Source organism: Podarcis erhardii (genome assembly GCF_964252035.2).
Source record: "Podarcis erhardii genome assembly, chromosome: 3".
Classification (NCBI taxonomy): Eukaryota; Metazoa; Chordata; class Lepidosauria; order Squamata; family Lacertidae; genus Podarcis; species Podarcis erhardii.
The window spans coordinates 6,292,278-6,318,529 of NC_138507.1; the positions used below are offsets into that span (position 1 = coordinate 6,292,278).

Sequence of the window (26,252 nt, forward strand, 5' to 3'; positions counted from 1 at the left end):
AAGTTGCCTCTGTGGCATAATATGACTCTTTTGAAAGACATTTTATTCCTCCCATCCTCATTTATTAAGTTGTTGAGTTATTGACCCCCCCCCCATGGCACAGCCATTTCTCTCAGGGTGCTGTAGCTCTGAGGGGTCCTTTCCTACACAGCTGTGACATGTGTCTTTTAAAATGCTTGTTTAAGACTAGAGAAAAAAAGTTGCCAGCCTTTTTTTAGAACAGAGCTTTCCAAACTGTGCATTGCGACATGTTAGTGTGTCAGCTGCAGTGTGTAGGTGTGTTGCACGTATGCTCCCCACGCTCCTTCTGGGGCTGGAAAGGGGTTAGTTTAACCTGTAGTTTGCTAGTAAAACTGAATTACTTTGTCACAAAATGATGTAAAACTGAATTATTGTGTCACAAAATGATGCATGTCTAAAAAGTGTGTCACTAACGTGAAAAATCTGGAAAGCTCTGTTTTAGAACCAAGAAGACTGCTGAGCAGGTAAGATTGTGATTTCATCTGTGTGTACTGCAAGGCTAATCACACTTTATTCAGTTATAGGTCCTGCTGTGTTCAAGTTGGATTTGCTCCTAGTCTGCACATGTCCTTTGAATTAGAACCATTGAATTAGACCTCTCTCTGCGTAGCATGCTGCGAATCTGTTTAGTTTCTGCCTTATCTTGATTTCTCCTCTTCCTGCTTTTAGTACAGTTCTAAAAATATTACTGCGTATTATTTAAAACAGTTCTGCAAACCGATTTGCAGACTATAATTGTTATAAAAATAACATGGAAGTTTCTTCTAAGAATTAAAAAAGAGGCCAGGATTCAACTAAGTTGTGGCATGCACTAAATGAAGTCTGCTCCTGGAGCTTCTACCATTTCATCCTCCCCATTCCTCTTCCTGCATCACCTAAATCTGCTCTGGGAGGTTAAGGAAACCCCAGAAGAGGGTTTAGTGGGAACATGGTGGGTGCACATGGGGTTAGATGCAAGGGTGGGAGAGTCCTGTTGCACAAGTGAACCTCATTCCCCGAACACATACAGTGGTACCTCGGGTTACATAGGCTTCAGGTTACATACGCTTCAGGTTACAGACTCCGCTAACCCAGAAATAGTACCTCGGGTTAAGAACTTTGCTTCAGGATGAGAACAGAAATTGTGATCCGGCGGTGGGGCAACAGCAGGAGGCCCCATTAGCTAAAGTGGTGCTTCAGGTTAAGAACAGTTTCAGGTTAAGAACGGACCTCCGGAATGAATTAAGTACTTAACCCGAGGTACCACTGTACTCCACTTACTACAACAACGCACACCACCCATTATACAGATAGCAAGCAGATCTATTTGCAGAACTGGGTGTGCTATTTTTGACCTCATACTAGGCCACATGCACCAACTCACATGAATATTAGTTTCACAAGTTTTCACAAAGTATTTTCTACAAATATTCTACTGTTCATATGACAGCTTACTGGCTTTTGATCTAACCTGACTGCCCAGGGTCCAAGGGATGGTAGAGAGCTTTCACGCCATAACTATCCTGAGCAAGAAGCAGTGATGACCACCATTATGGAGGATAAAGGTTATCAGTGCTCTACTAAACGGGCCACTGGCGTGATGCAACAGATTCTTCTTATGTTCTTAGTACCATTGACTTTCTAGTATCACCCATTTCATCTCTTGCAGTGCAGAAGAGAACATTTGGGAGTGATCATGTCATACCCTCCAACGCGCCAAGGCAAAAAGCCGGGGACGTGCTCCTGCGCAAGTCATGTGGCCTGTGTGAGTTCATGGCCCAGAGGAAAGTGCATTTTCAAGGTGAGATTGTGGTGCCCCAAATGGCTGCTGTGCTCTGGCACAAAAAAAGGATGTCTCAGTTTAACCAGGACAGTTGAGGGGTATGTCCTTCTCACCCATTCTACCAGGGGTGCCAACTTGAATAAAATATTGTGGGGGCCCAGGTAAGCCCTGCCCTACACAATGCAGTGCACACACACCATTTGAATAGGAATGCCCAACAGCTTTGTGGAGGCCCAACCCCCTCAAATATTTTATTGTGGGGGCCAAAGCCCGTAAAGCACCTAGGGCTTGCCTCCTATGCATTCTACAGTCTGATCAGTGCTTTGATTTGAGTGCAAGCCAAGCTGACAGGAAACTCACCAGGAGAGTTCAGGAATCTATCAGATTCCACACGTTTGCCTGACAATTTTAATCAGCCCACCACTCTCGCAGAGCGAAACAGCAGCTCCCAGTCTAAGCATCACTGAGAAGTGGTTTGACCATGACGATGGGGTTACAGAGGACACCTGCCCCAACTTCAGCTCTTCAGGCTCCCATTCACTTGAAAATACCTGTGTCCTGCAGAATATGTTGGGCTGCTAATACACTGAGACAGCTCCAAGGTTGTTATGGTCTCCATGAAGCCACTGCCACCAGGGCAGGTGAACAGGCAGTGACAGTGAGGAGGAGGAGGTGGAGGGAGAGGGAGAAATGAGGCCAGGATGCTCCTGGGGTTGGCAGTGTGATGTGGTTCTCAGCAGGTGTCCAAGTATGGCAAACCCCTGATGTCAGCTCTGTTCATTGGAAATGAATTTCTGTTAAAGCACAGATTTTTTGAATCATTTTTGGGTTGCTTCCATATATAATTTCCAGGGTTATGCATTAAAATGCACTGCTGAACAAATGGGGTAAAGATGAACATCGTTTTTAACATCATTATATACATCTGAATTATTAATGCTTTCCATGTGCTCAGTATAAATAGTGCAAAAACTATTTTAATGAATATTAGTTTTTAATGCTTTGCATTGCACCCAGAGCCTCATTTAAATGGGTTCATTGTTAGTGTTATAATCTTAATTGTATTGAGCTTCCTACTATAACCAATTGCTTTATTGAATTAGGCTATTAACCAGTGGAGTGTTCAGCAGGAATGTGAAGCCTCTTCTTACTTACCCCTGGAAGTAACCATTTTGTAGTTCCACTCTGTGGTTAGGCAGTTGACCTGTGAACTTTTTTCATTCAGATTTCAATGAACGAAAACGCAGATCTGGGAAAATGCAGATCTTTGCATCTCTCTTTGCTGAAATACAGCACAATGAAATTTTGCATCACAAAACCCACCACTCTTGATTTATTTACTTACTGATTGCATTTCTGACTAATTTCGTAACATGGGTTTCATCTGTCTATTTTGGGAGACAAAGCAGGAGTGTACCTCTGGGGGTGAAGTCAAACTGTTGGACTACTGGGATAGCTCAGCTGGTAGAGAATGAGACTCTTGATCTCAGGGCCGTTGATTCGAGCACCACTTTGGGTGAAAGATTCCAGCCTTGCAGGGGGTTGGACTAGATGGTGCTTGTGGTCCATTCCAACTCTACGGTTCTATGCTTTTTTTATTATTCTACAGTGCCTGCTGCGGAGACCGATATAGAAGAGACATACACCATGGTGTTTCTTCTCTCTGTGGTCCTCAAGGTCAAAGAACGAAAACCTTATAGGGCAGGAGGGTGGGAAAAGCAGGAACAGCTGGCAGGTGGCAAAGAGGGAGATCCCCGGCCACGTCCTGCTTTAAATAAGGCAGGCCACACCCCCAGAGCCAGCCGATTGGATGGCCAGGAGGTGACGCGGCCCAGTCGTGCGGGGGCTGGGGCCATGTGCGTGGTGGGGCCATGAAGCCCACAACTCCACCTCCTCTGAAGGGTCGAAGTGGCTTTTCGTGGCGAGTCCCCCCCCAGTGGAAATAATGACACATGACACAATCATTAAGTTTAACGGGCTAAATAAGGCCACACCTTTTATTGGTTACAGGTGATGTGCGGTATTGGCTTAGGCATTGATCCTAACCAACTATATCCAACTTCAGCCCGTCTGCTAGAAGTCTGGGAAGGGTTAACCACCAGTAGGGGGAGTCCTGCTGATGCACATCAACTAGGAACTCCCCCGGGGTCACCGCTAGGGGACGTGCCTTAGGCCCTCACCTCCATAGGATTCGGACAGAGCCATGCCCCCGGAATCCTTTACTGAACTAGCCCTCAATATGTGGGGCAGGTGATGGCGTAACCTCCCCTCTTCCATCTACAGAGCAATACCAATGCCTAACCACCACTCGAGCAAAAGCTCGTCGCCACTGCATTGCAGGGGGTTGAACTAGATGATGCCAACTCTACGGTTCTATGCTTTTATCATTCTACAGTGCCTGCTGCGGAGACCGATATGGGAGAGACACGCACCATGGCGTTTCTTCTCTCTGTGGTCCTCTCCGCAGTCACATCTCCTGTGGTCACTGCTGGGATACATGGCCTGACTGTCTCCAGGCATTGTGGTCATCTGCAATTTAAAACAAATTACAATAATAAGAATAGGGTCGATACACACCACACACACACCTCATCCCTTTTTAGATGGAAAACTAAAAAGCTCTTTTTGCACTGAGTCCACTTGGGGTTACCTGGTGAGAAAAGAGCTTTTAAGCTCTCCACCTTGCTTGCCAGGTAAAGCCCACTCGACATGCTAGCTCCAGAAGGCTCTAGGATGCTCTCACATGATCTCACAGGGCAATCCGAGTTCCCGTGAGATCTCATGTGACCATCCCTAGTCCAGAGTCAGTGCATGGGATTCAAATTCTGTCCTTTAAAGCCTGCAAAAGAATGGAAATGTTTTGCTAAAACATATCCTTGATACAAAGTAACTTTTTTTGGGGGGGATGCTTCTAAAAATCTAAAACCCTGCTGATCAGCTGTGCAGCAGGGAAGGGTGTTGGAGAGAACCAAATCCATCCCTACTTCTCTGGAACACAGCTGATCAATTGCATTTTACTCGTTGCACAATTGCTGTTGTTGTTTAGTCGTTTAGTCGTGTCCGACTCTTCGTGACCCCCTGGACCAGAGCACACCAGGCACTCCTGTCTTCCACTGCCTCCCGCAGTTTAGTCAAACTCATGCTGGTAGCTTCAAGAACACTATCCAACCATCTCGTCCTCTGTCGTCCCCTTCTCCTTGTGCCCTCCATCTTTCCCAACATCAGGGTCTTTTCCAGGGAGTCTTCTCATGAGATGGCCAAAGTATTGGAGCCTCAGCTTCAGGATCTGTCCTTCCAGTGAGCACTCAGGGCTGATTTCCTTAAGAATGGAGAGGTTTGATCTTCTTGCAGTCCATGGGACTCTCAAGAGTCTCCTCCAGCACCATAATTCAAAAGCATCAATTCTTCGGCGATCAGCCTTCTTTATGGTCCAGCTCTCACTTCCATATATCACTACTGAGAAAACCATAGCTTTGACTATATGGACCTTTGTTGGCAAGGTGATGTCTCTACTTTTTAAGATGCTGTCTAGGTTTGTCTGACTATTGGATAGATAAGGGAAATCCTGCTATTGCGCATGCCGTTCCTCATCCATCTGAGGATAAGTGCATGGTGATCTGGTACTAAAGTCCTTGCACTCCAAGTTGGTTCAGGGCAGTGATGCATAGTTCCACATGCTCCTCAGTTCTCTGAGTGGTGAGAATTTCCAGGGGCAGTGCTGTGTGGTTGGGGGGGGGCATTAAAATCAAACACTGTGCACAGATATAAAGAATTGTACTATATGCAGCATAGATTTTAGAGGAGGAGCCATGACTTTGTCATACTCTTTAATTATTACTGCACCAAGGAAGTGCAATTTACTGAGAAAATTCAATTCAAGTTCTGCGGTGTAAATTATTCTAATTAATACAATTTACATAGTGTGCCTGTTTTTCCATGTATGTTCACAATTTGCATGCTTCAGCCTGAGCTCACACTCAGGTTTCTATAGCATTTGTCATTTTAATTAGCATTTGGCTTCTTTGCAAATACCAATATAATTTGCGGCAGGAGGAGAGGTAAAGGAATCCAAAAGGCAGTGCAGTGTATGGTTATGGGGAAATGACAAGAGGCCATGCACACTTCTCTTCCAGCATTGGATAGGGGCCAGCATGGAAACTGTTGCTGAAGTTGAAAGACCTGGTTCACAATTTCTGTATTGGGTTAAATATACTACAAAAAGCAGCAGCCCCCACTGTCTAGCATGGCAAATTGTTTTGAAAGTTTGTGATTCAGTGTAGCGTGTAAGTGTCTAACCACTTCTTTTTCTGCTTCCCTGGATTAATAGCTAAGTAGACACAGAATCATGTTTTTTGTTTTTGTTTTACAAAACAATGCAGATGCAGATTTTTATTTTTATTTTAAAAAACAAAACACCAGTTACTTCATAGAATCATAAAGTTGGAAGGGAACCCGAGGGTCATATTGTTCTCTTCAAGTATTTTGGAGCAACCGTATTGTGCTTCCAATATTAATATGAATGTCCCCACATTCAAAGCAGTTCCCTTTTCTTGACATCAAGTCAGATGGATACAGTGGTACCTCAGGTTAAGTACTTAATTCGTTTCGGAGGTCCGTACTTAACCTGAAACTGTTCTTAACCTGAAGCACCACTTTAGCTAATGGGGCCTCCTGCTGCTGCCACACCGCCGGAGCCCGATTTCTGTTCTCATCCTGAAGCAAAGTTCTTAACCAGAAGCACTATTTCTGGGTTAGCGGAGTCTGTAACCTGAAGCGTATGTAACCTGAAGTGTATGTAACCTGAGGTACCACTGTACTGAACTCCTCACAGGTCAAGCCACCAGTTCAGAAAATATCAGTCTCTGGCGGTTTCCTCCAAGTGACTGGTTTGCACAACTCGCATGCACCGTATTTTTTGCTCCATAAGATGCACCTGACCATAAGGCGCACCTAGTTTTTAGAGGGGGAATGCAAGAAAAATGTATATACTTTAAAGGGAACGCTGAGCAGAGCCTGTATGCATCCCAGGCTCTGCTCAGCGCTCCCTTTCATGAGCCGCGTGGAGCGTGTGTGCAGCACTTGTAGGCTTTTTCCCAAGGAGAACACTCCGCGTGGCTCTTTAAAGGGAGCGCTGCTCTTGGGGGCTTTTCCAGGAGGTGGGGGAAGGAACTGAGGGGCTAAGCCAGAAGCTAGAACAGCAAGAGGGAGCGCTGCGCAGTGATCCCTCTTGCTGTTCTGGCTTCTGGGATAGCTGCACAGCCTGCATTCGCTCCACACACATTTCCCCTTACTTTTTAGGAGGGAAAAGGTGCGTTTTATAGAGTGAAAAATACGGTACATCATTAGGGCAAACAGCCCAGGAAAACAGAAAGCAGAAGATTGGAGGGGGCAGGAAACCCTGAAGTGATTTGAAATAAAATAAAATAAAATAAAATAAAAATAGGAGAGTAACTAGGAGTGGACCCAAATGGTCACCCCCAAGGAGAGAGGGTTTGTCATCACATTGCATCCTACACATAATAAAACAAACATTAATAGCAGCATGGGTAAAACCAGTGGCAGTAAAATTAGAGGCTGGATTCAAGAGAGTAGATGTGCTAGTGGGAGATAGAACAAGAAGAAGTCCCACCAGCACTTTAAGACTCCCTCTTCCTCCTCCCCCAGTTGGCTTGGGGAGATGCTGTGTGAGGCCCCAGAACAGCACACAAGGAGGGGAAGAGGAGAGGGGCAGATCTTTTTGTTCAGCAAGCTGAAATGCTTGTGCTGAAGGAGGAGCACAAAGTGTGAAATTTGAGGTTTGGCCCACACTTTGCTTGTCCCATGCCTAGAATGCATGCGTCCGGGAGGTTTTCTGCTTGCCCCATGCTTTCTAGGCATGAGTCTGAACAGTTTTCCATTTGCTCTGCTGCCAGGAAAACACACTCTTTACCACGGAATTGGAGCCAACACTCGTCTATGGAAAACCTGGTTAATGTTTGCTATGATTAAACCATAACGAGTGGGTTTCTCTGGGCATGGGTGGAAGCGGTGAGACAAGCAGAAGTGTGGATGAACCCTGGTTCCTGGTGAAAGAGACACTGATTGTACTAAAGCTATATGAGATACAAGCCAATGACTGGATACTATGGCCATCCGCAGTGTGTGCACCTGTGTTCACCCTCCTTCCAGCCTATCAGGATGAATCTTTTCCAGCAGAGTCAGCCCACACGTTTAACTTAAAACCCATCAAGTGCTGAGCAATCAAGAAATGGGAAATCACATTGTGTTATATGCATGGGTGAACCAATCCTAAATAGTGATGTTAATTTGTCCCTGATGCCTGGTGGATAAATCCATCACACCATTCGAGTGTCCCCGGTTGTCAAGAATGTCCTTAATTTGAAGCAGATTTCTAAGCTTTCTCATTACCCTTTCCATTTTTTTCACCGTGTACTCCTATTCTTCTGCATTTTGCTTGCCACTGACTATGCCTAATGGTTCTTAAAGGCCACTGAGATATCTGAGTGGTATATTATTCACCTCAAGCCATCTAATGATTGCTAGGTTTAAGGTGCTGGTTTTAACTTTTAAAGCCCTATACGGCCTAGGACCCTCGTATCTACAGGACCTGGTATGTCCCACGGAGGACCTTATGGTCTTCAAATAAAAACATCTTGGAGATCCCAGGCCACAAGGAGATTAGGCTGGCCTCAACCAGAGCCAGGGCTTTTTCAGCTGTGGCCCCGATCTGGTGGAATGCTCTGTCACAAGAGACTAGGGCCCTGCGGGACTTGACATCTTTCCTCAGGGCCTGCAAGATGGAGCTGTTCCACCAGGCCTTTGGCCAAGGCACAGTCTGACCCCCTCTCTCCTTCTGTAATCCTCATAGAACTCTAACCCAATGGTTGCCATTAATTTGATTCTGAATTGATTTTAGAATGTATTTTAATTAACTGACTGTGTGATTTTATGTACACTGTGCTATTTTTACTTGTTAGCCGCTCTGAGCCCGGCTTTGGCCGGGGAGAGAAAGATACAAATAAAATAATAATAATAAATAATAATAATAATTAGGATTCTGCATTACTAGCATCTTTAACAGATGGCTAATATGCTATATATGGCATGGGTCCCATCTCTCTCTCTCTCTCTCTCTCTCTCTCTCTCTCTCTCTCTCTCTCATCTGTCCACACACACAGAGTATATGGCATGGGAGCCCCTATGGTGTAGTGGTTAGAATATTGGACTAGGACCCAGAACACCAGGATTTGATTTCCCACTCAGCCATGAAGCTCACTGGGTGAACCTGGGCCAGTCACCACCTATCAGTCTAATCTGCCTCCCACAGTTGTTGTGGGGATTAAATGAGGAGTGGGAGAACTATTTACACCACCTTGACCGCCACATCATTCTGTGATGTCATTTATGAGCTGCATCTTGTGCAAAGACCCACAGTTCTCCCATAAAGCATTGCTTTGTTTCACATTGATAGAAGCATCAGCATTTCAAGGTATTTTGTTTCTGATTTTTATTAAATGTCTATACTGTCCATCCAAAGTTCACACAGCTGTTCACAGCATAAAAATACACAATGAAAACACAAAATACATAACAGAAACAAGTCAACAAACAAACAAACAAAAACCAGTATCACCACCAAACACACTTAAAAGGCCATAGTTAATCAGCCAAAGGCTTGGCTATGGAGTGTCCCTTCCACAAAGGGAGCCATCACAGAAAAGACCCGTTCTCATGTTGCCACCCTCCAGACCTCTCATGGAGGGCGCACAAAGAAGGGCCTCAGGTGATGATCAAAGAGTCTGGGTCAGTTCATGTGATTTAAGGCATTATTGGTCAACACCAACACTTTGAATTGGACCCAGAAACTAATTGGCAACCAGTGCAGTCAGGCCAGGATTGGTGTTACATGTTCAGATTGTCTTGCCCCAGTTATTCCTGTCTGGATAGGGGTGCAGCTGGGCACACCATGCCACTGAGACCAGTTAAGCCTCAAGTGATGCAAAGGATCCAGAAGTACCCACTCATTCAGAGGGAGTTTAACCCCACCAAGAGCAGGCAGCCTCCCATCCATCCAGTCAAGGGAACAGCCCAATAACAGCGTCTCAGTTTTTTTTTTTTTTCCATATATTTTTATTAAGTTTTTAAAAACACAAAAAGAAAAACTTATTTATATCCAAGTACATATCACTTATTTTCATTATCTGGACTTCCCTCAACTCTTCCGACAATCTTTCGTGGTTTCCATCCTATCTACACATTTCCTAACTTCAACATTACTATTAAGTGTTACAGTTCTGTCTCTATATATCTTCACGTAACGTTCCTCATTCTTTCACAAAGCTTCTTTGAAACACACTAACGTTGTATGTTCCTCACATGCAGTTTCCAAATATTCCGTAAATTTCCCCCAGTCTTCCAAAAATTTCTGATCTTTTTGATATCTTATTTTACCTGTTAATTTGTCTAATTCTGCGTAGTCTAAAAGCTTTACCCTCCAATCTTCCAGAGTTGGGACCTCTTTTCCCTTCCAATTCTGAGCCACCAACATCCTTGCCGCCGTAATAGCATATTGAAAAAATTTACAGTCTTTCCTTGTTATATCCTTTCTTGTTATTCCTAATAGGAAAATTTCAGGTTTTTTAACAAAGTTATATCTTAGTATTTTCTTCAGTTCGTTATATATTGTCCCCCAAAACTCCCTTATTTTACTGCACTCCCACCACATATGCATGAATGTACCTTCCTTCTCTCCACACCTCCAGCATTTATTACTAATTTTGTACATTCAGCGTCTCAGTTTTATCTGGGTTGAGCTTCAGTTTGATGGCTCTCATCCAGGCAAGACAACAATCCAGCACATCCACTGTTACACCTGGAGGTGTAAAGAAGAAGAAGAAGAGTTTGGATTTGACATCCCGCTTTATCACTACCCTAAGGAGTCTCAAAGGGGCTAACAATCTCCTTTCCCTTCCTCCCCCACAACAAACACTCTGTGAGGTGAGTGAGGCTGAGAGATTTCAGAGAAGTGTGACTGGCCCAAGGTCACCCAGCAGCTGCATGTGGAGAAGCGGGGAGGCGAACCTGGTTCACCAGATTATGGGTCCACTGCTCTTAACCACTACACCACATCTACTACACCACTACATCACATAAAGGAGAAGTAGAACTGTATATCATCAGCATATTGCTGACAACATAGTCCAAAACTCTGGATGACCTCACTCAGCTGTTTGCTGTAGATGTTAAACAGGTAGGGGATAAGATCAAACTCCAAGGACCCCACATTGAAGGTGCCATGGGGTCAAGCAGCACTCCAAGCATCGCCTTGTGGAGACAACCAACCAATTAGGACCAGAATTACCACAAAGCAGTGCCTCCCATCCCCCAACCCAGACAGTCAGTCCAAAAGAATACCATGGTCAATGGTATCAAAAGCTGCTGAGAGCTCAGGAGAATTAACAGGGACACATTTTCCCATCTCTCTGCCAGCAGAGGTAATCATACAGAATAGCAATTTTTGATTGAATTTGTTTTGATTGTTTGACTATACATGTATTTTAAAATTGGTTTTATGCTTGCAAACTACTTAGAAGCCATTATGACATGGAAGCAATATAGGGATGATAACAAAAGCTGCAACAGCAACAACAACAGTAGATGCTATTCAGGGTTCGGTGTGGGGGAATCAAAGTGAAACAAACACAGAACTCAGGTGAAAGCCACTAAAACCAGACAAATCCCCAGGGGTATCCAGAATTCCTATATTGTTGGGGCATGCCAGATCCCAGCTGGAAAAGTATTCCAGAGACATGGGGCCACTGCAGGAAAGATCTTCTCCCTCATGCCTTCTTAGATGTGAGAAGGACCTTCACTGCTGACCTTGAGGTATGCATCGTTGATATGGGTGAAGGATCCAAACCTGTGGCAGCTGTAAAGGATAAAACTAGCACGTTGAATTGGGCTAAAAATGCACTGGTGAAGTTATGGACCACAGGTATGAAGTTTACGGCATGTAATGCCTTAAGAGAGAATATAATGCTGAGAGAGACATAAAAGCCTCCGATGTGAGATCGCCAGGCTGATAGCAGATGGACTGATGGACATTGGTTTGGGGATCAAAACCGGGAAAGGGAGGGTGGGGTTTGATGAATCCAAAGGTTGTATAAATATTTTTTTTTGATATTTCTTATTTTGTATTTTTGGTTTGGTATTAGTATAAAATTGGGAAATTCGTGGAAGGGAATCTGGGTCGACCTTGGAAAAAGGGTTTAAGTAGAAGGACTGAGGTAAATAAGTTAAAATCTGTTACTAAAAGGATTTAAATATAACAATGAAATAAGGTAAAAATTGGGGATAAGAACTTGTTGAACTAACATTTGGATTTGGAATACAAGAAGGGGAGGCGAGGGGAAGTCGTGGGAAATAAGGTATAAGAAAATAAGGACTGAAAGTATACTTGTTTTGTGTGTTTTTTCTGTCTTTTTGTTTATTTGTCTTATTTGAAACCTCAATACATATTATGTTTAAAAAAAATAATAAGAGAGAATATAATGAAAATGATCTACAGGTAGTACTTGACACCAGTCAAGCTTGCAAAAATTTATCACTTGCCCGATAATAAATGTTGGAAATGTAAAGAGGTTGAAGGTACATTCTTTCACCTTTGGTGGACATGCCCAAAGATTAAGACCTTTTGGGAGATGATATATAATGAAATGAAAAAGGTATTTAAATATACCTTCCAGAAGAAACCAGAGGCCTTTCTCTTGGGCATGGTCGGCCAATTGGTGCGAAAGGAGGATAGAACTTTTTTTATGTACGCCACAACAGCAGCAAGAATACTTATTGCAAAGTATTGGAAAACACAAGATTTACCCACCCGGGAAGAATGGCTGATGAAGCTGATGGACTATATGGAACTGGCTGAGATGACTGGCAGAATCCGAGACCAAGGAGAAGAGTTGGTGGAAGAAGAGTGGAAGAAATTTAAAGTTTATCTTCAGAAATATTGCAAAATTGAGGAATTTTAGAAAGATGTTGGGGGGAAAAATTATGTGGTTTTAGCAGAAAGGATATAAAGGATTAAGTAAAAATGAATTGGTGAAAGAGAGAAGGTAAAATTATAATATGTTAAGATAAATTATTAGGATAAAAACAAAGTTGGAAGGATTTGCTGGAATATTTAATTGAATTAGAATACAAAAATGGAAGGCGTGAGGAGGTCACAGAAATAAGTAAATGAAAGACAGGACATGGAAAGATTGAAATGTTTTTAATTGTCTTTTTATTCTTTTTTGTATTTTCTATCTTTTCTGTGTTTTTTTTCTTTTGTTTTGTCTTTTTTCATATTTGTAATTTTGTGGAAAACTTAATAAATATTATTTTTTTAAAAATGCACTGGTGAAGCTGCCGCAGTATAGGTTGTCACATGAACTTACTGCCTGGCTTCCACCAGGGTTCAGGTGGCTGGATTCTGCACCCAGTGAAGTTTCCAAATCCAGCCTAGACATCACTGGACAACTGATGGAAGGCCAGACCTTCCAAGAAAGGGCTGCCGTTAGCAAGCCTACCTAAACTGGTAAAAAGTCTTATTGGTCATCAGCATCACCTAAGCTTCTGCAGTTAGTGCTGAGTCCAGGAGCACTCCCAAGCTGCATATTCGATCCTTCAGGGGGAGCGCAACCCCATCTGTGCCCTGCTGTAAATCTGCATCCAGAGTAGTCCCTTTCCATATCCACAGTACCTCCATCTTGTCTGTATTCAGTCTCAGCTTGTTTGCCCTCATCCACCCCCAGATTGCCTCCTTAGACTTAAGGGATAATTAATACATGCACTGTGAAGAAGAAATGTTCAGAGTATTCTTTCTGATCTGACTTCTTATTAAGGAAGAGGCAAATATTTAAATTAAACATGGAGGATCTGATATCCTTGACCATCTAGACCACTCTTTGTTAAATGTTGCTCGTGTCCTGTATGAGCTGGATCTCTCATATAACAGTTTAACAAATATAGGTAGGCTGTTTTTATTTTGCAAAGAGCAGGAAGAGGTTATTTTAGTTCACTCACATATAGCAGTCTTGCACATTTAATGACGGCTGTGATTTGCATTAAGTGCTGGCACCAAGGAAGAGAGAGTTTATCCCACTATCGTTTCTGCACATGTGACAAGAGAGAGAGAAGTAAATAATGAGGCCGGCACAGCTGTACAGAGTATATGAAACGGAATATTCATTTTTCTTCAATGGGAATAGTGCAAGACAAAAGTGAGCTTTTCTTCAACTTGTTTGTTTATTGAAAATTCATCTCCATAGAGGCGTTATGTTAAAATTTGCTCTCTGATGTTAGTGTTTGCAGGATTCCTGTGGCCACTGGAGTACGTTCTCATTTATGTACCTTGATATGCATCTCCAATTACTGTCAGAGATGCTTCTTGTTAAATATGGTAAGCTCTCTGGCTTCTGAGAGTGTGAATATGTATTCTGTACTCTTGGGCCAAACGGAGGATGGTTCTATGGACTGAGGATACTGAGAACTCGGGCGCAAATTAATTAAATATCTAAAGAGGACAGCATAAATGAAAATAGTCTGGAACCTCTGGGCTTTAAAGAAGGATGGATTTGGGGAGTGAAAATAGTGGAGTGTGAATTTAAAGTTGCAAAAGAAATGTCACGCACACAAAAATGCTTTTTGATGCTTTCTTCTAAGTTTATGGGACCAAATTACAGGAACCCTCAACTGGTCTTTAAGGAATTCTATAAAATATTTACACATAACTACATTGTGAAAAAATGAAGGTGGGATTTTTATTTCACTCCTTTTTGCATATTCTTAAAACAACATGTGCCACATTTTTTTAAAAAAAATCTCCACCTTCAACAGCTTTAATTATGTTAATTATCACATATTTTGTTAATAACACTTTCTTTTGAAGACATCCATTAGAGATTTAAAGTGTTAATTTACCGGGAAATCTAATGGAACACTGTTGGAAATCTCCCTTTAAATTAACTTTACTTACTTTTAATGAATGTCCTAATTAGACAGAGATACAGTATTATTGGAAATATTGCAGAAGTGGAAGTAAGGGCTTATATTTCTTATTTAATGCAAAAGCCATTTATCTTGGCATAACATCTCCATTATTCAAACAAAATGATGTATTGTTCTTACTTTTTTATGTAAGTTACAAGTTCTCATTGAAACATCGCGAGGAATTAAATATGTCTGTTGGTCCTACTCTGACCATCTCTCTTTCCTGGCCTCTACATGGTCAATGGAAGGAAGGAAATCAAATATAGGAACACAACCAAGGAGCAGGGAGCGAGGACAGACATCTCAAAGGTGCACAGAAGATAATTTATGGCCCAGTGTGCTTCAAGTATAAAAACTCTTTCTCAAGGGTGATTCTGGAGCCACTATCATAGGTATGTTTGAAAAGAGTAGCTCTGACCATTAACCATGGCAGTTCAAAATGGGACCCCTGAGTTTAAAAGCTGTACGGTAGCTCTGAGGTCCACAAACTACAGGTTAAGCCGGCATTTTTTGATGGACAGTTAGTGTGCACCCGATCCTAACATGGGCCTGCAATGTGACTCCCCCCCCCCTCAGTTGTAAGACCGGTCCAAAATGGAGCTTTGCGTCTTGCAATGAATTGGAAGTTTATTGGCAATACATATTGCAGGGGGTGGGATATAGTGGGGGGAAGAAAACCCTCATGACCCTGTGGGCAGGACTAGCAACATGCTCCCCCCTAATTACATGGACTCCTTTCACGCAGTTAAATTGTGGAAGGGACATTTGAGGCATTTGTTTTCATGGCAAGGAATGTGCAAGGAATGTACACACAAATCACTTCTATCACACTTCAGAATGTTTGCATAGTCCTTGTCACGTGTCTTCTCAAGCAACTGCGGTTGCATGGGGGGGGGGGGCGGGGGGCGGAGAGCGGGTCTGTGCTCTCTGGCCTTGCCCCCACCATATCACAGGGCACTCTTATGCAGAAGGCAAGGCCGTAGCATTCTGCCACTGTCTGCCTGCCAAACCGCAGCTGCCATCCCATTTAACACCCCCAAAATGGACACCAGTGAAAACTGGGCGGTGGTGACCCGGAAAAAAATGGGATTACAATGGTTAGGGAGAAACTATGAATATTTTGGATTTACTCACTGAGGGCTCTTCCACAGCTCCATTTGCCCTGCTGCCTTCCCCTGGGAAAACCGGTTTTCCGCAATTGCTGTTTGTTCCGATTCAGCAGTAAAGAGTGTGTTTTCCAGGAGAAAGCAAATGCAAAATAGCTCGAACCTGTGCCTAGAAAGGGCAGGACAAGCAGGAAAAGCAAGAAATCACTCAGACCCATACCTTCTAGGCATGGGACAAGTGGAAGTGTGGATGATTCCTGAGTGAAGCATGTTGATTTTGTAGACAAACCACAAGTGTGGAAGTTCTTTGAGCATTCAGTTTTGTTGTGGTTTTGCACATGTGTGCCTGTCTGTATGTTCTAATTCACTGGCATCCTTTTTAGTAGGATCAATAATATGCCAGCTGAAATAAACAATTTCGCATTGGATTGATTATCAGGGAAGTGAATATATTTGTTTGTATCCCCCCAGAAATAGATACTTCCCCTCCCCCGCCCAAATATTGATGGAGAAGACAGATGAAGACACATGAGCATGTGGCACTGAAAATCATAAAAAGAATGTACAGCAGATCTCTATAATGAAATTATGTGATCTAAGAAAGTTACAAGAGCAGCTGTCATACAATGTTTGTGTGTGTGTGTGTGTGTGGTCATATTCCAAGAGAAGCCATTTTAGTCACCAGGAATAGTTAGTTTCTACGGTCATTTGGCCACTGACACATTACAAGTAATAAACCATCAATCTGATTGAAACAGTATGAGATCACTTTTTGAAGCCTATTATGGACACTGTTCTTAAGGTTAAGAAGAAAAATGGAATTATAATCCATGCCATTTTTGGGTAATTGTTATTAATAAATTAGCAAAGAATGAGCAGCAGACGGATGAATTGTTGTAGTTCATTAATTTTATGGTGACTTTCTTTGTGTGAGCCAATTATGTCTGTCATTGTGTTGCTAAGTGGCAACGATGCCCAAAGGAGAGAGCCTGGATGCAGAACAAATGGTCTCTGCCATTTTCCTTTTTCAGGATTTTGCTAAAGGCTCCCTAACGATCTTGGTGATTGGAATCGGAATCATGTAGATCTGTAGAACCACAAATTTTTCTACAGAATTATATGGAAACTAAAGTGTCATACTTTTAAATATTGAATTGTATGCATCATACATCATAAGATTTGCTAACTGATAAACACTGATTCCCCCATGCTGCCATTACCAGAAAATCCATTAATGGACAATTTATGGAAAAACGGCAAAAGTATGCAGATGATACCCAGCTCTACCTCTCTTTTATCTCAGAACCAGTGAAGGCGGTGAAGGTCCTGTGTGAGTGCCTGGAGGCGGTTGGAGGATGGATGGCTCCTCACAGACTGAGGTTGAATCCTGACAAGACAGAAGTACAGTTTTTTGGGAACAGGGGTAGAAGGATGTGGAGGACTCCCTGGTCCTGAATGGGACAACTGTGCCCCTGAAGGACCAGGTGCGCAGCCAGGGAGTCATTTTGGACTCACAGCTGTCTGTGGAGGTGAAGGTCAATTCTGTGTTCAGGGCAGCTGTTTACCAGTTCCATCTGGTACGCAGGCTGAGACCCTGTCTGCCAGTCTCACCTGCCAGTTTACCTGCCTGACTGTCTCACCAGAGTGGTGCATGCTCTAGTTATCTCCCACTTGGACTACTGCAATGTGCTCTACGTGGGGCTACCTTTGAAGGTGACCTGGAAACTACAACTAATCCAGAATGCAGCAGCTAGACTGGTGACTGGGAGCAGCCACTGAGACCATATAACACTGGTCCTGAAAGACCTACAGTGGCTCCCAGTACATTTCCGAGCACAATTCAAAGTGTTAGTGCTTACCTTTAAAGCCCTAAATGGCATCAGCCCAGTATACCTGAAGGGGTGTCTCTACCCCCATTGTTCAGTCCGGACACTGAGTTCCAGCACCGAGGGCCTTCTGGCAGTTCCCTCACTGCGAGAAGTGAGGTTACAGGGAACCAGGCAAAGGGCCTTCTCAGTAGTGGCGCCCACCCTGTGGAACACCCTCCCATCAGATGTCAAGGAAATAAACAACTATCCGACTTTTAGAAGACATCTGAAGGCAGCCCTGTTTAGGGAAGTTTTTAATGTTTGATGTTTTATTCTGTTTTTAATGTTCTGTTGAAAACCTTCCAGAGTGGCTGGGAAAACCTGGTAGAAATATTATTATTATTATTAAAATTCTTTATTGGGGTTTATGGCATGAACATTCAAAATTGGCTTCAAAGCCATTTCATGTATCACATGTTCTTTGTTTGCTTTTCCATGGCATTTTACTGAGTATTCCGATCCACTATAAATCCTGTTATTGCATGCTCCTTGTGGTGATTCTAGAAATTCCATTGAAATACATAAGAGCTGGCAATCATAAATTTAAAATCATAGATGCATGAAAGAATCTCTCTAAAATCCAGGTTGTAAAGTCTTGTCTTCACGTGAAGACAAATGTAGTCAGAGTTTCCTTTGGGTGGTTGCAAGTATCGTAATCATGACCCTCCATTTGTGAAGCCATAATGGTGTTGGGCTGGAATGTTTGGCTTGGATGTTGGGAAAGCCTGCTCAGTCATGGAACTCATTTCCCTGGTGTACTTGGGCACTGCTTCAGATGGTTGTTGGCAGGGCCGTCTTTACCCGCGGGTGCAAGGGGTGCGGGGCACCCGGGCATTGGATTCCGGGGGGTGCCCGGCACCTACCGCTGAAGCCACCTAAGCTCTTAACCATCTACCTGTTATGAAATAATAAATAATTTTGATCAAGCTAGAAAAACAAAATATACACCTAGGTATTACCGAAATGTATACCTACTGTTTCACTAAAGGACTTTCGACTTTGTGCGCTCATTTACCAATGGCGGTAAATGGGAGTACTCAAGAGTATGCACTCCTGGCAGCTTTCTTTCCTAGAAAAAAAGTACTGGCTAAAAGTGTGGCACTTCCTGTAACAGCTTCATGGTGAGTGCCAGCACCGTTTTTTTCTAGAAGTAAAGTACTGTTCCGTCTCAAAATGGCATTGGCCAAATGATGGTCAGATGACAAACAGGTCCTAATTTGTAGATCTTGCTTCAGGCCTAGGACATGTACCAAAAGGTTTTGAGTGCGGGATGCATTTTAATGGGTAGGAGAGGATATGTTAATTGAAATTCATCCCTCCATGTGCCCACATATGTGGGATGAACAGAGTTTCAAAATCCCACCCATCAGCAGAATTAAAAGCATAGGAACTGGGCTGTAAAACCTTGTTTTGAGTAAGTCCAGCTATGAATTAAGCTTGCTCTCCCTTTCCTACCCTTCTTAAAGAATCAGGCAAAAATCTGGGAAAATTCAAAAATAAGATTTACTTACTTGGATCACAAGAACAGTAGCAGTAAAAACTATGCAGGCAAAAGACTTAGAGTATAACCAGCTTCTGTGCCAGAGCTGGAGGGAGGAACAGGGCACAACTACCCTCATGGCTGGACAAAGAGAGAGGGGAACAGAGAATACCTGGCTGCTAATCTCTCACACTGAGGATATCACTGTTTAATGGATCTACTCTAATTGATAGCGTGGGGAAATGAGGAGATGTGGAGCCAGGTTACTGCCTTCTTTTTTAAAATTCCAACCTTCTAGCATTGCCTCCTCAGATATTTCTCTGATCAAACTGATACAGTCACAGGAACAGTAGGAAGCCCATTTCTCAAAAAATGGGGCACTTGATTATTTTATTGGCCTCTAGATATTTGGAAAGGCGTCAGTTTCTCTCAAAAGATCTGTTTCAAAGTATTCTAAAGCATAACTGGGTGTTTAAAGGCCAGGTAGCCAAAGAACATTCAAATCCAGAGGACATTTAGAGTATAATTAATAAACAATCAGGAAATCAGGCTATTTGGAATACAGAACATTGAAAAAGCTATTTTTGACAATCTCTGCTCTGTGAAAACAGTGGGTAGCCTTCTGCTTGCACAATGAGGTCCTTCTCCTCTCTTCCCCCTTTCCCCTACACCCAGAACATTGGTTGGGGTGTGTGTTGAAAAACCCCTGGAATAGCCTGTTGGGGGAGGAGAGGCGGGTTCTTCCATCTGGCAAGTCAAAATGGCTCACCTGACTGATGATTGCCTTAGCAGGATGTAGAATTCCTCCCAGTGTATGCATTTGTGTTAGCTTTAGGTTCCAAAGAGTCAATGGCCATTTGCCCAGCTGGATTCAAGGACACCTTCCTAGCCAAATAACAAAAGAAGCAGTCAACTAAACCATCATCACCATCATGATCACCACTATAGGGCCGAAGAAAATAACTGGAATACGGACATTTAATGTCACCAACCAATATTTTGTGACAGCAAGAGTCAGGGCTTGTGAAAAGCCAATCTAGGAAATCAAGCGTATGAGAGTTTTTCAGGTGCCCATGCTGATGCAAATTAATGGTTGCTGGAAGAGTATCTAATTTTTCATTTCCCAAGGTAGTCTGTCCTTCTAGAGCACTTATAGCTTTCCAGGCTCTCCAAAGGACGTGTTGGCATTTAAAAATGGAAGCCAGTTTATATTGAGCCACTCAAACTTTAGCAATCATGGGCAGTTTATGCCAGATTCATTACATTGGATAATCCTCTTGCTGATTAGTAACTCAAACAGTCATTTTTTTGTGGAGGGTGGGGGCTCAAACTTGGAAGGCTAAGGTGGGCCTGTCACAACACTCGAAATAATAATTACACCCATTTAAGTTTTTAACAGCGATACACATGGCATGATGACACAGTTAATGACAAAGTTATTTGACCCAATGACTAAATCACCAAATGTGGGCTGCAGGATAAACTTTAAGGTTGAATCCAGTTGGATTGGTTTTTCTTGCAATCCTTGCATTCTCAGTTTGGAGATAGTGTCAGACATATGCTTTACTTAATGATTGCAGTTTATTACTCAATAGGTCATATCCTGTATATATTAGGAACAAACACCTTGGAGACTAAGAGCTGGTGGAGGGAGATGACATGTGTCATTGCTGTTGTTTTCACTACAGCCCTGTGGAAAAACTAATTACCTTTTCATCTTGGTGAATCCAGAGGTCACTTTACCACTACTATATCTCTACATGACAGGGTACATGGGTAATTAGGTAGGCTGTGTAACCTGGATATTCCATGGATCTCATTACATCTTATTTAGAAACGCTATAATTTGATTGGTGGAAAATTAAGGCATCTTCTCATGGGTCATTTTATCTCTCTGCAATAATAATTCTTGGCTTGATTAAAAATTGATCCAGTGTCTTAAAGTGAATTTATTATTGCTGCAATCTATCACCCACAGACAGATAATCTGGTTCCCATCTTTATCTGATTTGAAAAATCTGTCACTTATTATGTGTTGTTCCACACCCACCCACCCACCCAAAAAATCATTTAAATTGATGGTTTGTTAAGGCATGCGTACTACCAATGGCCCCTTGAAAGAAATATTGAGACAATAGCCTGATGCTTTTTACTGCAATAGTCTGATAATATGTCAATTTTAATATATTGATTTGTATTGTGTTCTAGCAACAATTTATCTGTGTGTGTGTGTGGGGGGGGGAAATAGCACGGACACAGAGCAACGAAGGAGTATGTGTTCAATTGTTACTTCATTTGTATATAGCTCTATTTCTACTCCAGAACAGCTCAAGTACTTAAGGGAGCTTCTCCTCATGTCTCCAACATCAGGTGGCCTGAGTTTTGAGATCAGTAGGGGATGCCCTGCTTGTGCTACCCTTGATGGCCTGGGAGGCTGCTACACATGGAAGGGCCATCTCAGTGGTGGCACCTCAGCTGTGGAGCTCCCTCCCCCATGGAGATTACATAATCCCCTTCAGTATTGTTCAAGTGAGAACTTAAACATACTCATTTCAGCTGGCCTTTGGCACATGGAATAACAGTACTGTGTTTTATCACTTTTTCGTAACCTTGTATCTGAAGCTGTATTTTGTTGTTTCATTGTATTTTCATAATTGTGTTGTCAGCCACCCTGAGCTTGGGAAGAGGAAAGACAGAATATAATAAGTAAATAATAAAATGACAACAAGAATAGCACTCATCATTGTGGAGATTATCCACAATTTGTCTTTAGAAATTCTACTACGTGGCACTAAGTTCTTGTGGGAAGACCAGAGAAGAGTGCATGCATGTATGTATGTACGTAGGAAGAGAGGGCTGCAATCCACTACTTATTCACTTTGTAACAGTCCTTGTAAAGTAAAAGGGACTGCTCCAGAGCAAACAGGTTGTGGATGGTGGCCAAAAAGGGTGATGGAATCAATTATGGCCTTTCACCAAGATAATTGTCTTCCAAATAGAGAGGGCCTGGTTTTTTCCTTCAGGTGTCTTTCTGTATTAACTTGATTGCAACTCCATCACAACTCCTGAAACCCTTGCTCCAGAAAGAGAACAGAAATAAGAAGTAATGTAAAGCCTTATTAACTGGCCACCAGACAAAGGGGCTCTCTAGCTGAGCGTCAAAGGGTAAGTAGAAACAAAAAATGTTGCACAGAAGGGGAAAGCCACAGGAAAAGAGCAGACGACTAAACAGCCTGGGGCATTTTGGTCCTTAAAACAGAACGTTTAAATGATGTTAAATGATACCTGGAAATGGTAAAATAATAAACTGCCAATTTGAACCACTCAGTGGCATCCTGATGTGCTTCTTCAGGCAACTGTTTAACACTGTCTAACGGTAGGACTGGTCCTGGATGGAATAACATCAGCACATCATGGCTTCCAGTTCAGGCTTTATGGATCTGCTTCTCCTCCCCTCCTAAGCCCTGAGCTGGAGCCAAGTGCAAAATAGAACAATGGGCAGACACACAATACCCCTGAGGGCACTAGGATTTTGCTTTCAGTACCAGAACTGAGCTCACATCCCTTTTGCACAAAAACAATCGGGAAATCAGGTCATTCTTGATTTTCCTTCATGTTTTCTTAATTTTAGCAGCTGAACATGGGGAAAAGCTGGACCATCAAGAAGGCTGGTCGCCAAAGAATTGATGCTTTTGAATTATGGTGCTGGAGGAGACTCTTGAGAGTCCCACGGACTGCAAGAAGATCAAACCGATCCATTCTTAAGGAAATTAGCCCTGAGTGCTCACTGGAAGGACAGATTGTGAAGCTGAGGCTCCAATACTTTGGCCACCTCTTGAGAAGAGAAGACTCCCTGGAAAAGACCCTGATGTTGGGAAAGACGGAGGACACAAGGAGAAGGGGACGACAGAGGATGAGATGGTTGGACAGTGTTCTCGAAGCTACTAACATGAATTTGACCAAACTGCAGGAGGCAGTGGATGACAGAAGTGCTTGGTGTGCTCTGGTCCATGGGGTAAACGACTAAACAACAACTATTAAAAAACCCATGGACCCAAGTTGTTGCTACTGTTAAAAAACCCAATCTTCTTGCAATGTGGGGTTTTTCTTAAACTGCCTAACAGGGTCCAGGAGTAAACAACTGGGAAGATGCGCCTTAGTGTCCATGTAAAATACTCCAGTTTTATTATTGAGTTATTTGATTATTACGGTACTACTTAGCCTGCTTTTTAAGAGGAGGGTTACAAAGCCTGAGAGTGCAAAGCAACAGAACCACAATATAACATAGGGCAAACTAAGGACAACTGCATTGATTCACTGGGTCAATCCATCACCTCTTCTGCATTCCAGTATTTCCATTTGCCTTTCCTCATTCGCTTTGAAGAACTTCATTAAGAATGAAAAGAGGCATGGCGATTCCGTAGTATGTGCTTTTTATGTGAACCCCCCACACTCTCATCTGACAGCACCTGTGATGTAGTATTATTTTGGATAATTAAATAATCTTAAGCACCCGTGTGCATGGAGTGTGGGATCAACAGATGCCTCGAGTGGTGTCATGCCCACAAGGCAACGCTGAGCGTTTTCAGCCATCTAAAGAGTCTTTTTCTTGGCAATGCAGCAAGCCTCCAGATGTGCGTCTCTGTGATCCTTTGAAGCCTTTGTAGCTTTTCCTTGAGATTCTTTTGGGATGCATATCAACGAATACATGGAGATCTGTCTAATGGATGCCTGGCACACAGATAATTTCTTGTTGGGGGAAAATGTGAAAAGTGGAGTTTTATTTCCTCGTCTGCCTGGGTCATCTTCTAGGCTTGCAAACTCATTTAACAATTGAGTTGTGAAAAGGGGAGATGGGTTGGGATATGAGGGAGTGGCTTACAAAGAAAGCTGGGCATGAGCCGCAATAGATTTTCCCCTTTGGTGTTTAAACAAGGGCTGGGCAAAAATGCCCCCCCAAACTCCCCACCCTATTTGCAAGCCAAAAAAATAGGCGGTACTGTGCCAAACATTCTCAGGGGCAGAGGGTGGGCAGATGCAATTCTGAAACAGCTGGGGAGCAAAAAGGAAGAAAATTCTCAGAAAAATCCTCCACTTAGAAATTCAGGTTCAGTAAATGTTAAGTGAAACAATGTTGTTATTTCATGCTGGTGAACGAAGGTTGCAGTGGGCTAAGAGATGCAAAGTTGTTGCACAAGCTTATCACCCCCTTCAACAATATTACAATATATTGAGTTGCATTAACTATCTGTGGCTGATGTTTTGCCAAAAGTTCTCAGGGGGAACTGAGTTCTCCAGCCGTTTGGGGAGCCCCCACAAAGAAAATTCTCAGAAAAGTTGGGCTCTATTCTTTCCCTGGGATATGATTTCAGTTGCTGCTCCTATTTTACAAAGTACTGAATAGGAATCACTTCAGTTCTGTTTTAATTTACAACAGCGTAATTCTTAACATTTCACTGCACATTTGTGGGACTTTTTGTGCCCAGATACAAGAAATGAGTTCTGCTTGTGTAGTTCATTCTAATCAGGACTTTCAGCTGGAACTCACTGGACCTCAATTCTGGCACCTCTCAGTTGGGTGCCATTGCCATTATAAGAGAATTACCTTCCACTTAAGGGACGCAGGTAGCACTGTGGGTTAAACGAGAGCCTAGGACTTGCCAATCAGAAGGTTGGCGGTTCGAATCCTTCCAATGGGGTGAACTCCCATTGCTCGGTCCCAGCTCCTGCCAACCTAGCAGTTCAAAAGCATGTCAAAGTGCAAGTAGATAAATAGGTACTGCTCTGGCGGGAAGGTAAACGGTGTTTCCATGCACTGCTCTGGTTCGCCAGAAGCGGCTTAGTCATGCTGGCCACATGACCCGGAAGCTGTACGCCAGCTCCCTCAGCCAATAAAGTGAGATGAGTGCCGCAACCCCAGAGTTGGTCATGACTGGACCTAATGGTCAGGGGTCCCTTTACCTTTACCTTTACCTTCCACTTTGATTGCCTTTACATGTTACCGAGCTGTTCTGGTACCTCTTTGGCATATTTTGAGGAAATTACAAATGGAGGCTCATGTGTTTTGGGGTAAGCTCCTTAGGTTGAAACCCACAATTCCTTTCATCTTAATAAACTGATATGTGATAAAATTATCATATAACTCTAATAATTATTATTGTTGTAACAATATAATCAGGTAACACCAATAGCGCCAGCATGATTTATGTATTGTTTTCTCTTTCTTTAATTAATGGGAGTAACATCAACTTGTGCCAACAGCATGAAGTGCAGATGTGCAAAGGAATTTTAAAATATATTTTAAACTTCATAAAAGCAATTCCAAAACAGATGCAGCGTGGGAAATATCTCAGCTTAAAAGACTTCTTTTTCTTCAGTAGGTGCCGAAAAGACAACAGACATGGACTTGCCCAACATTTAAGGGGAGGGAATTCCAAAGGTAGGTGCCACAACAGCAAAAGCTTGATTCCTTTATCATATGGCCCGCCTGATAAGATGGTACCTGCTGGAAGCCCTCACCTGCAGGGTGGCATCATTTTCTGGGTGTATAGGGTTGCTGGCATCCATCTGTTTAGGAGACAATGACCGCTCCCCACCTCAAATAGGGGGCGCTTTTTGTGGGGTCGCGCACAGCCAGCCAATCCTACATGATCCCTGGCAGTTCAGCCTGGCTTCACCTCCCCAAGCTGGATTCCTAGAGGTTCCCGCCTAACCACAGACAGTTAGCCAATCCCAGCTGGGGAGGTGTTGCCAGGGAAATGGACCAGGTAGGGTTAGGACCGCCCTGCACACACAAGAGAGGGTAGACTTACCTGGGAGTCCTCAGTTGGCTCCAGAGCTTCTCCCACCCTGCCCTCCCTCAGTTTACGCCTTCCTTTTGCAGGTTAACCTCTTCTTTACAGGTATGCGGGCGCTGCTACAGTCATTGATGGTTGCTGTTGAAGGACCGAGAAGGAATTTCCCTGCATTGACAGGTTTTGCCT

The 26,252-nt window shown here is 43.1% G+C and overlaps 1 long non-coding RNA gene across 1 annotated transcript; it reads left to right on the top strand.

Moving 5' to 3' along the window:
• Positions 1-271: 271 nt before the first annotated feature.
• LOC309338493 lies at positions 272-26,252 on the top strand. The gene is made up of 3 exons (XR_014154934.1): positions 272-485; positions 1,670-1,801; positions 25,647-26,252. It is a non-coding gene; the product is annotated as an uncharacterized lncRNA (long non-coding RNA).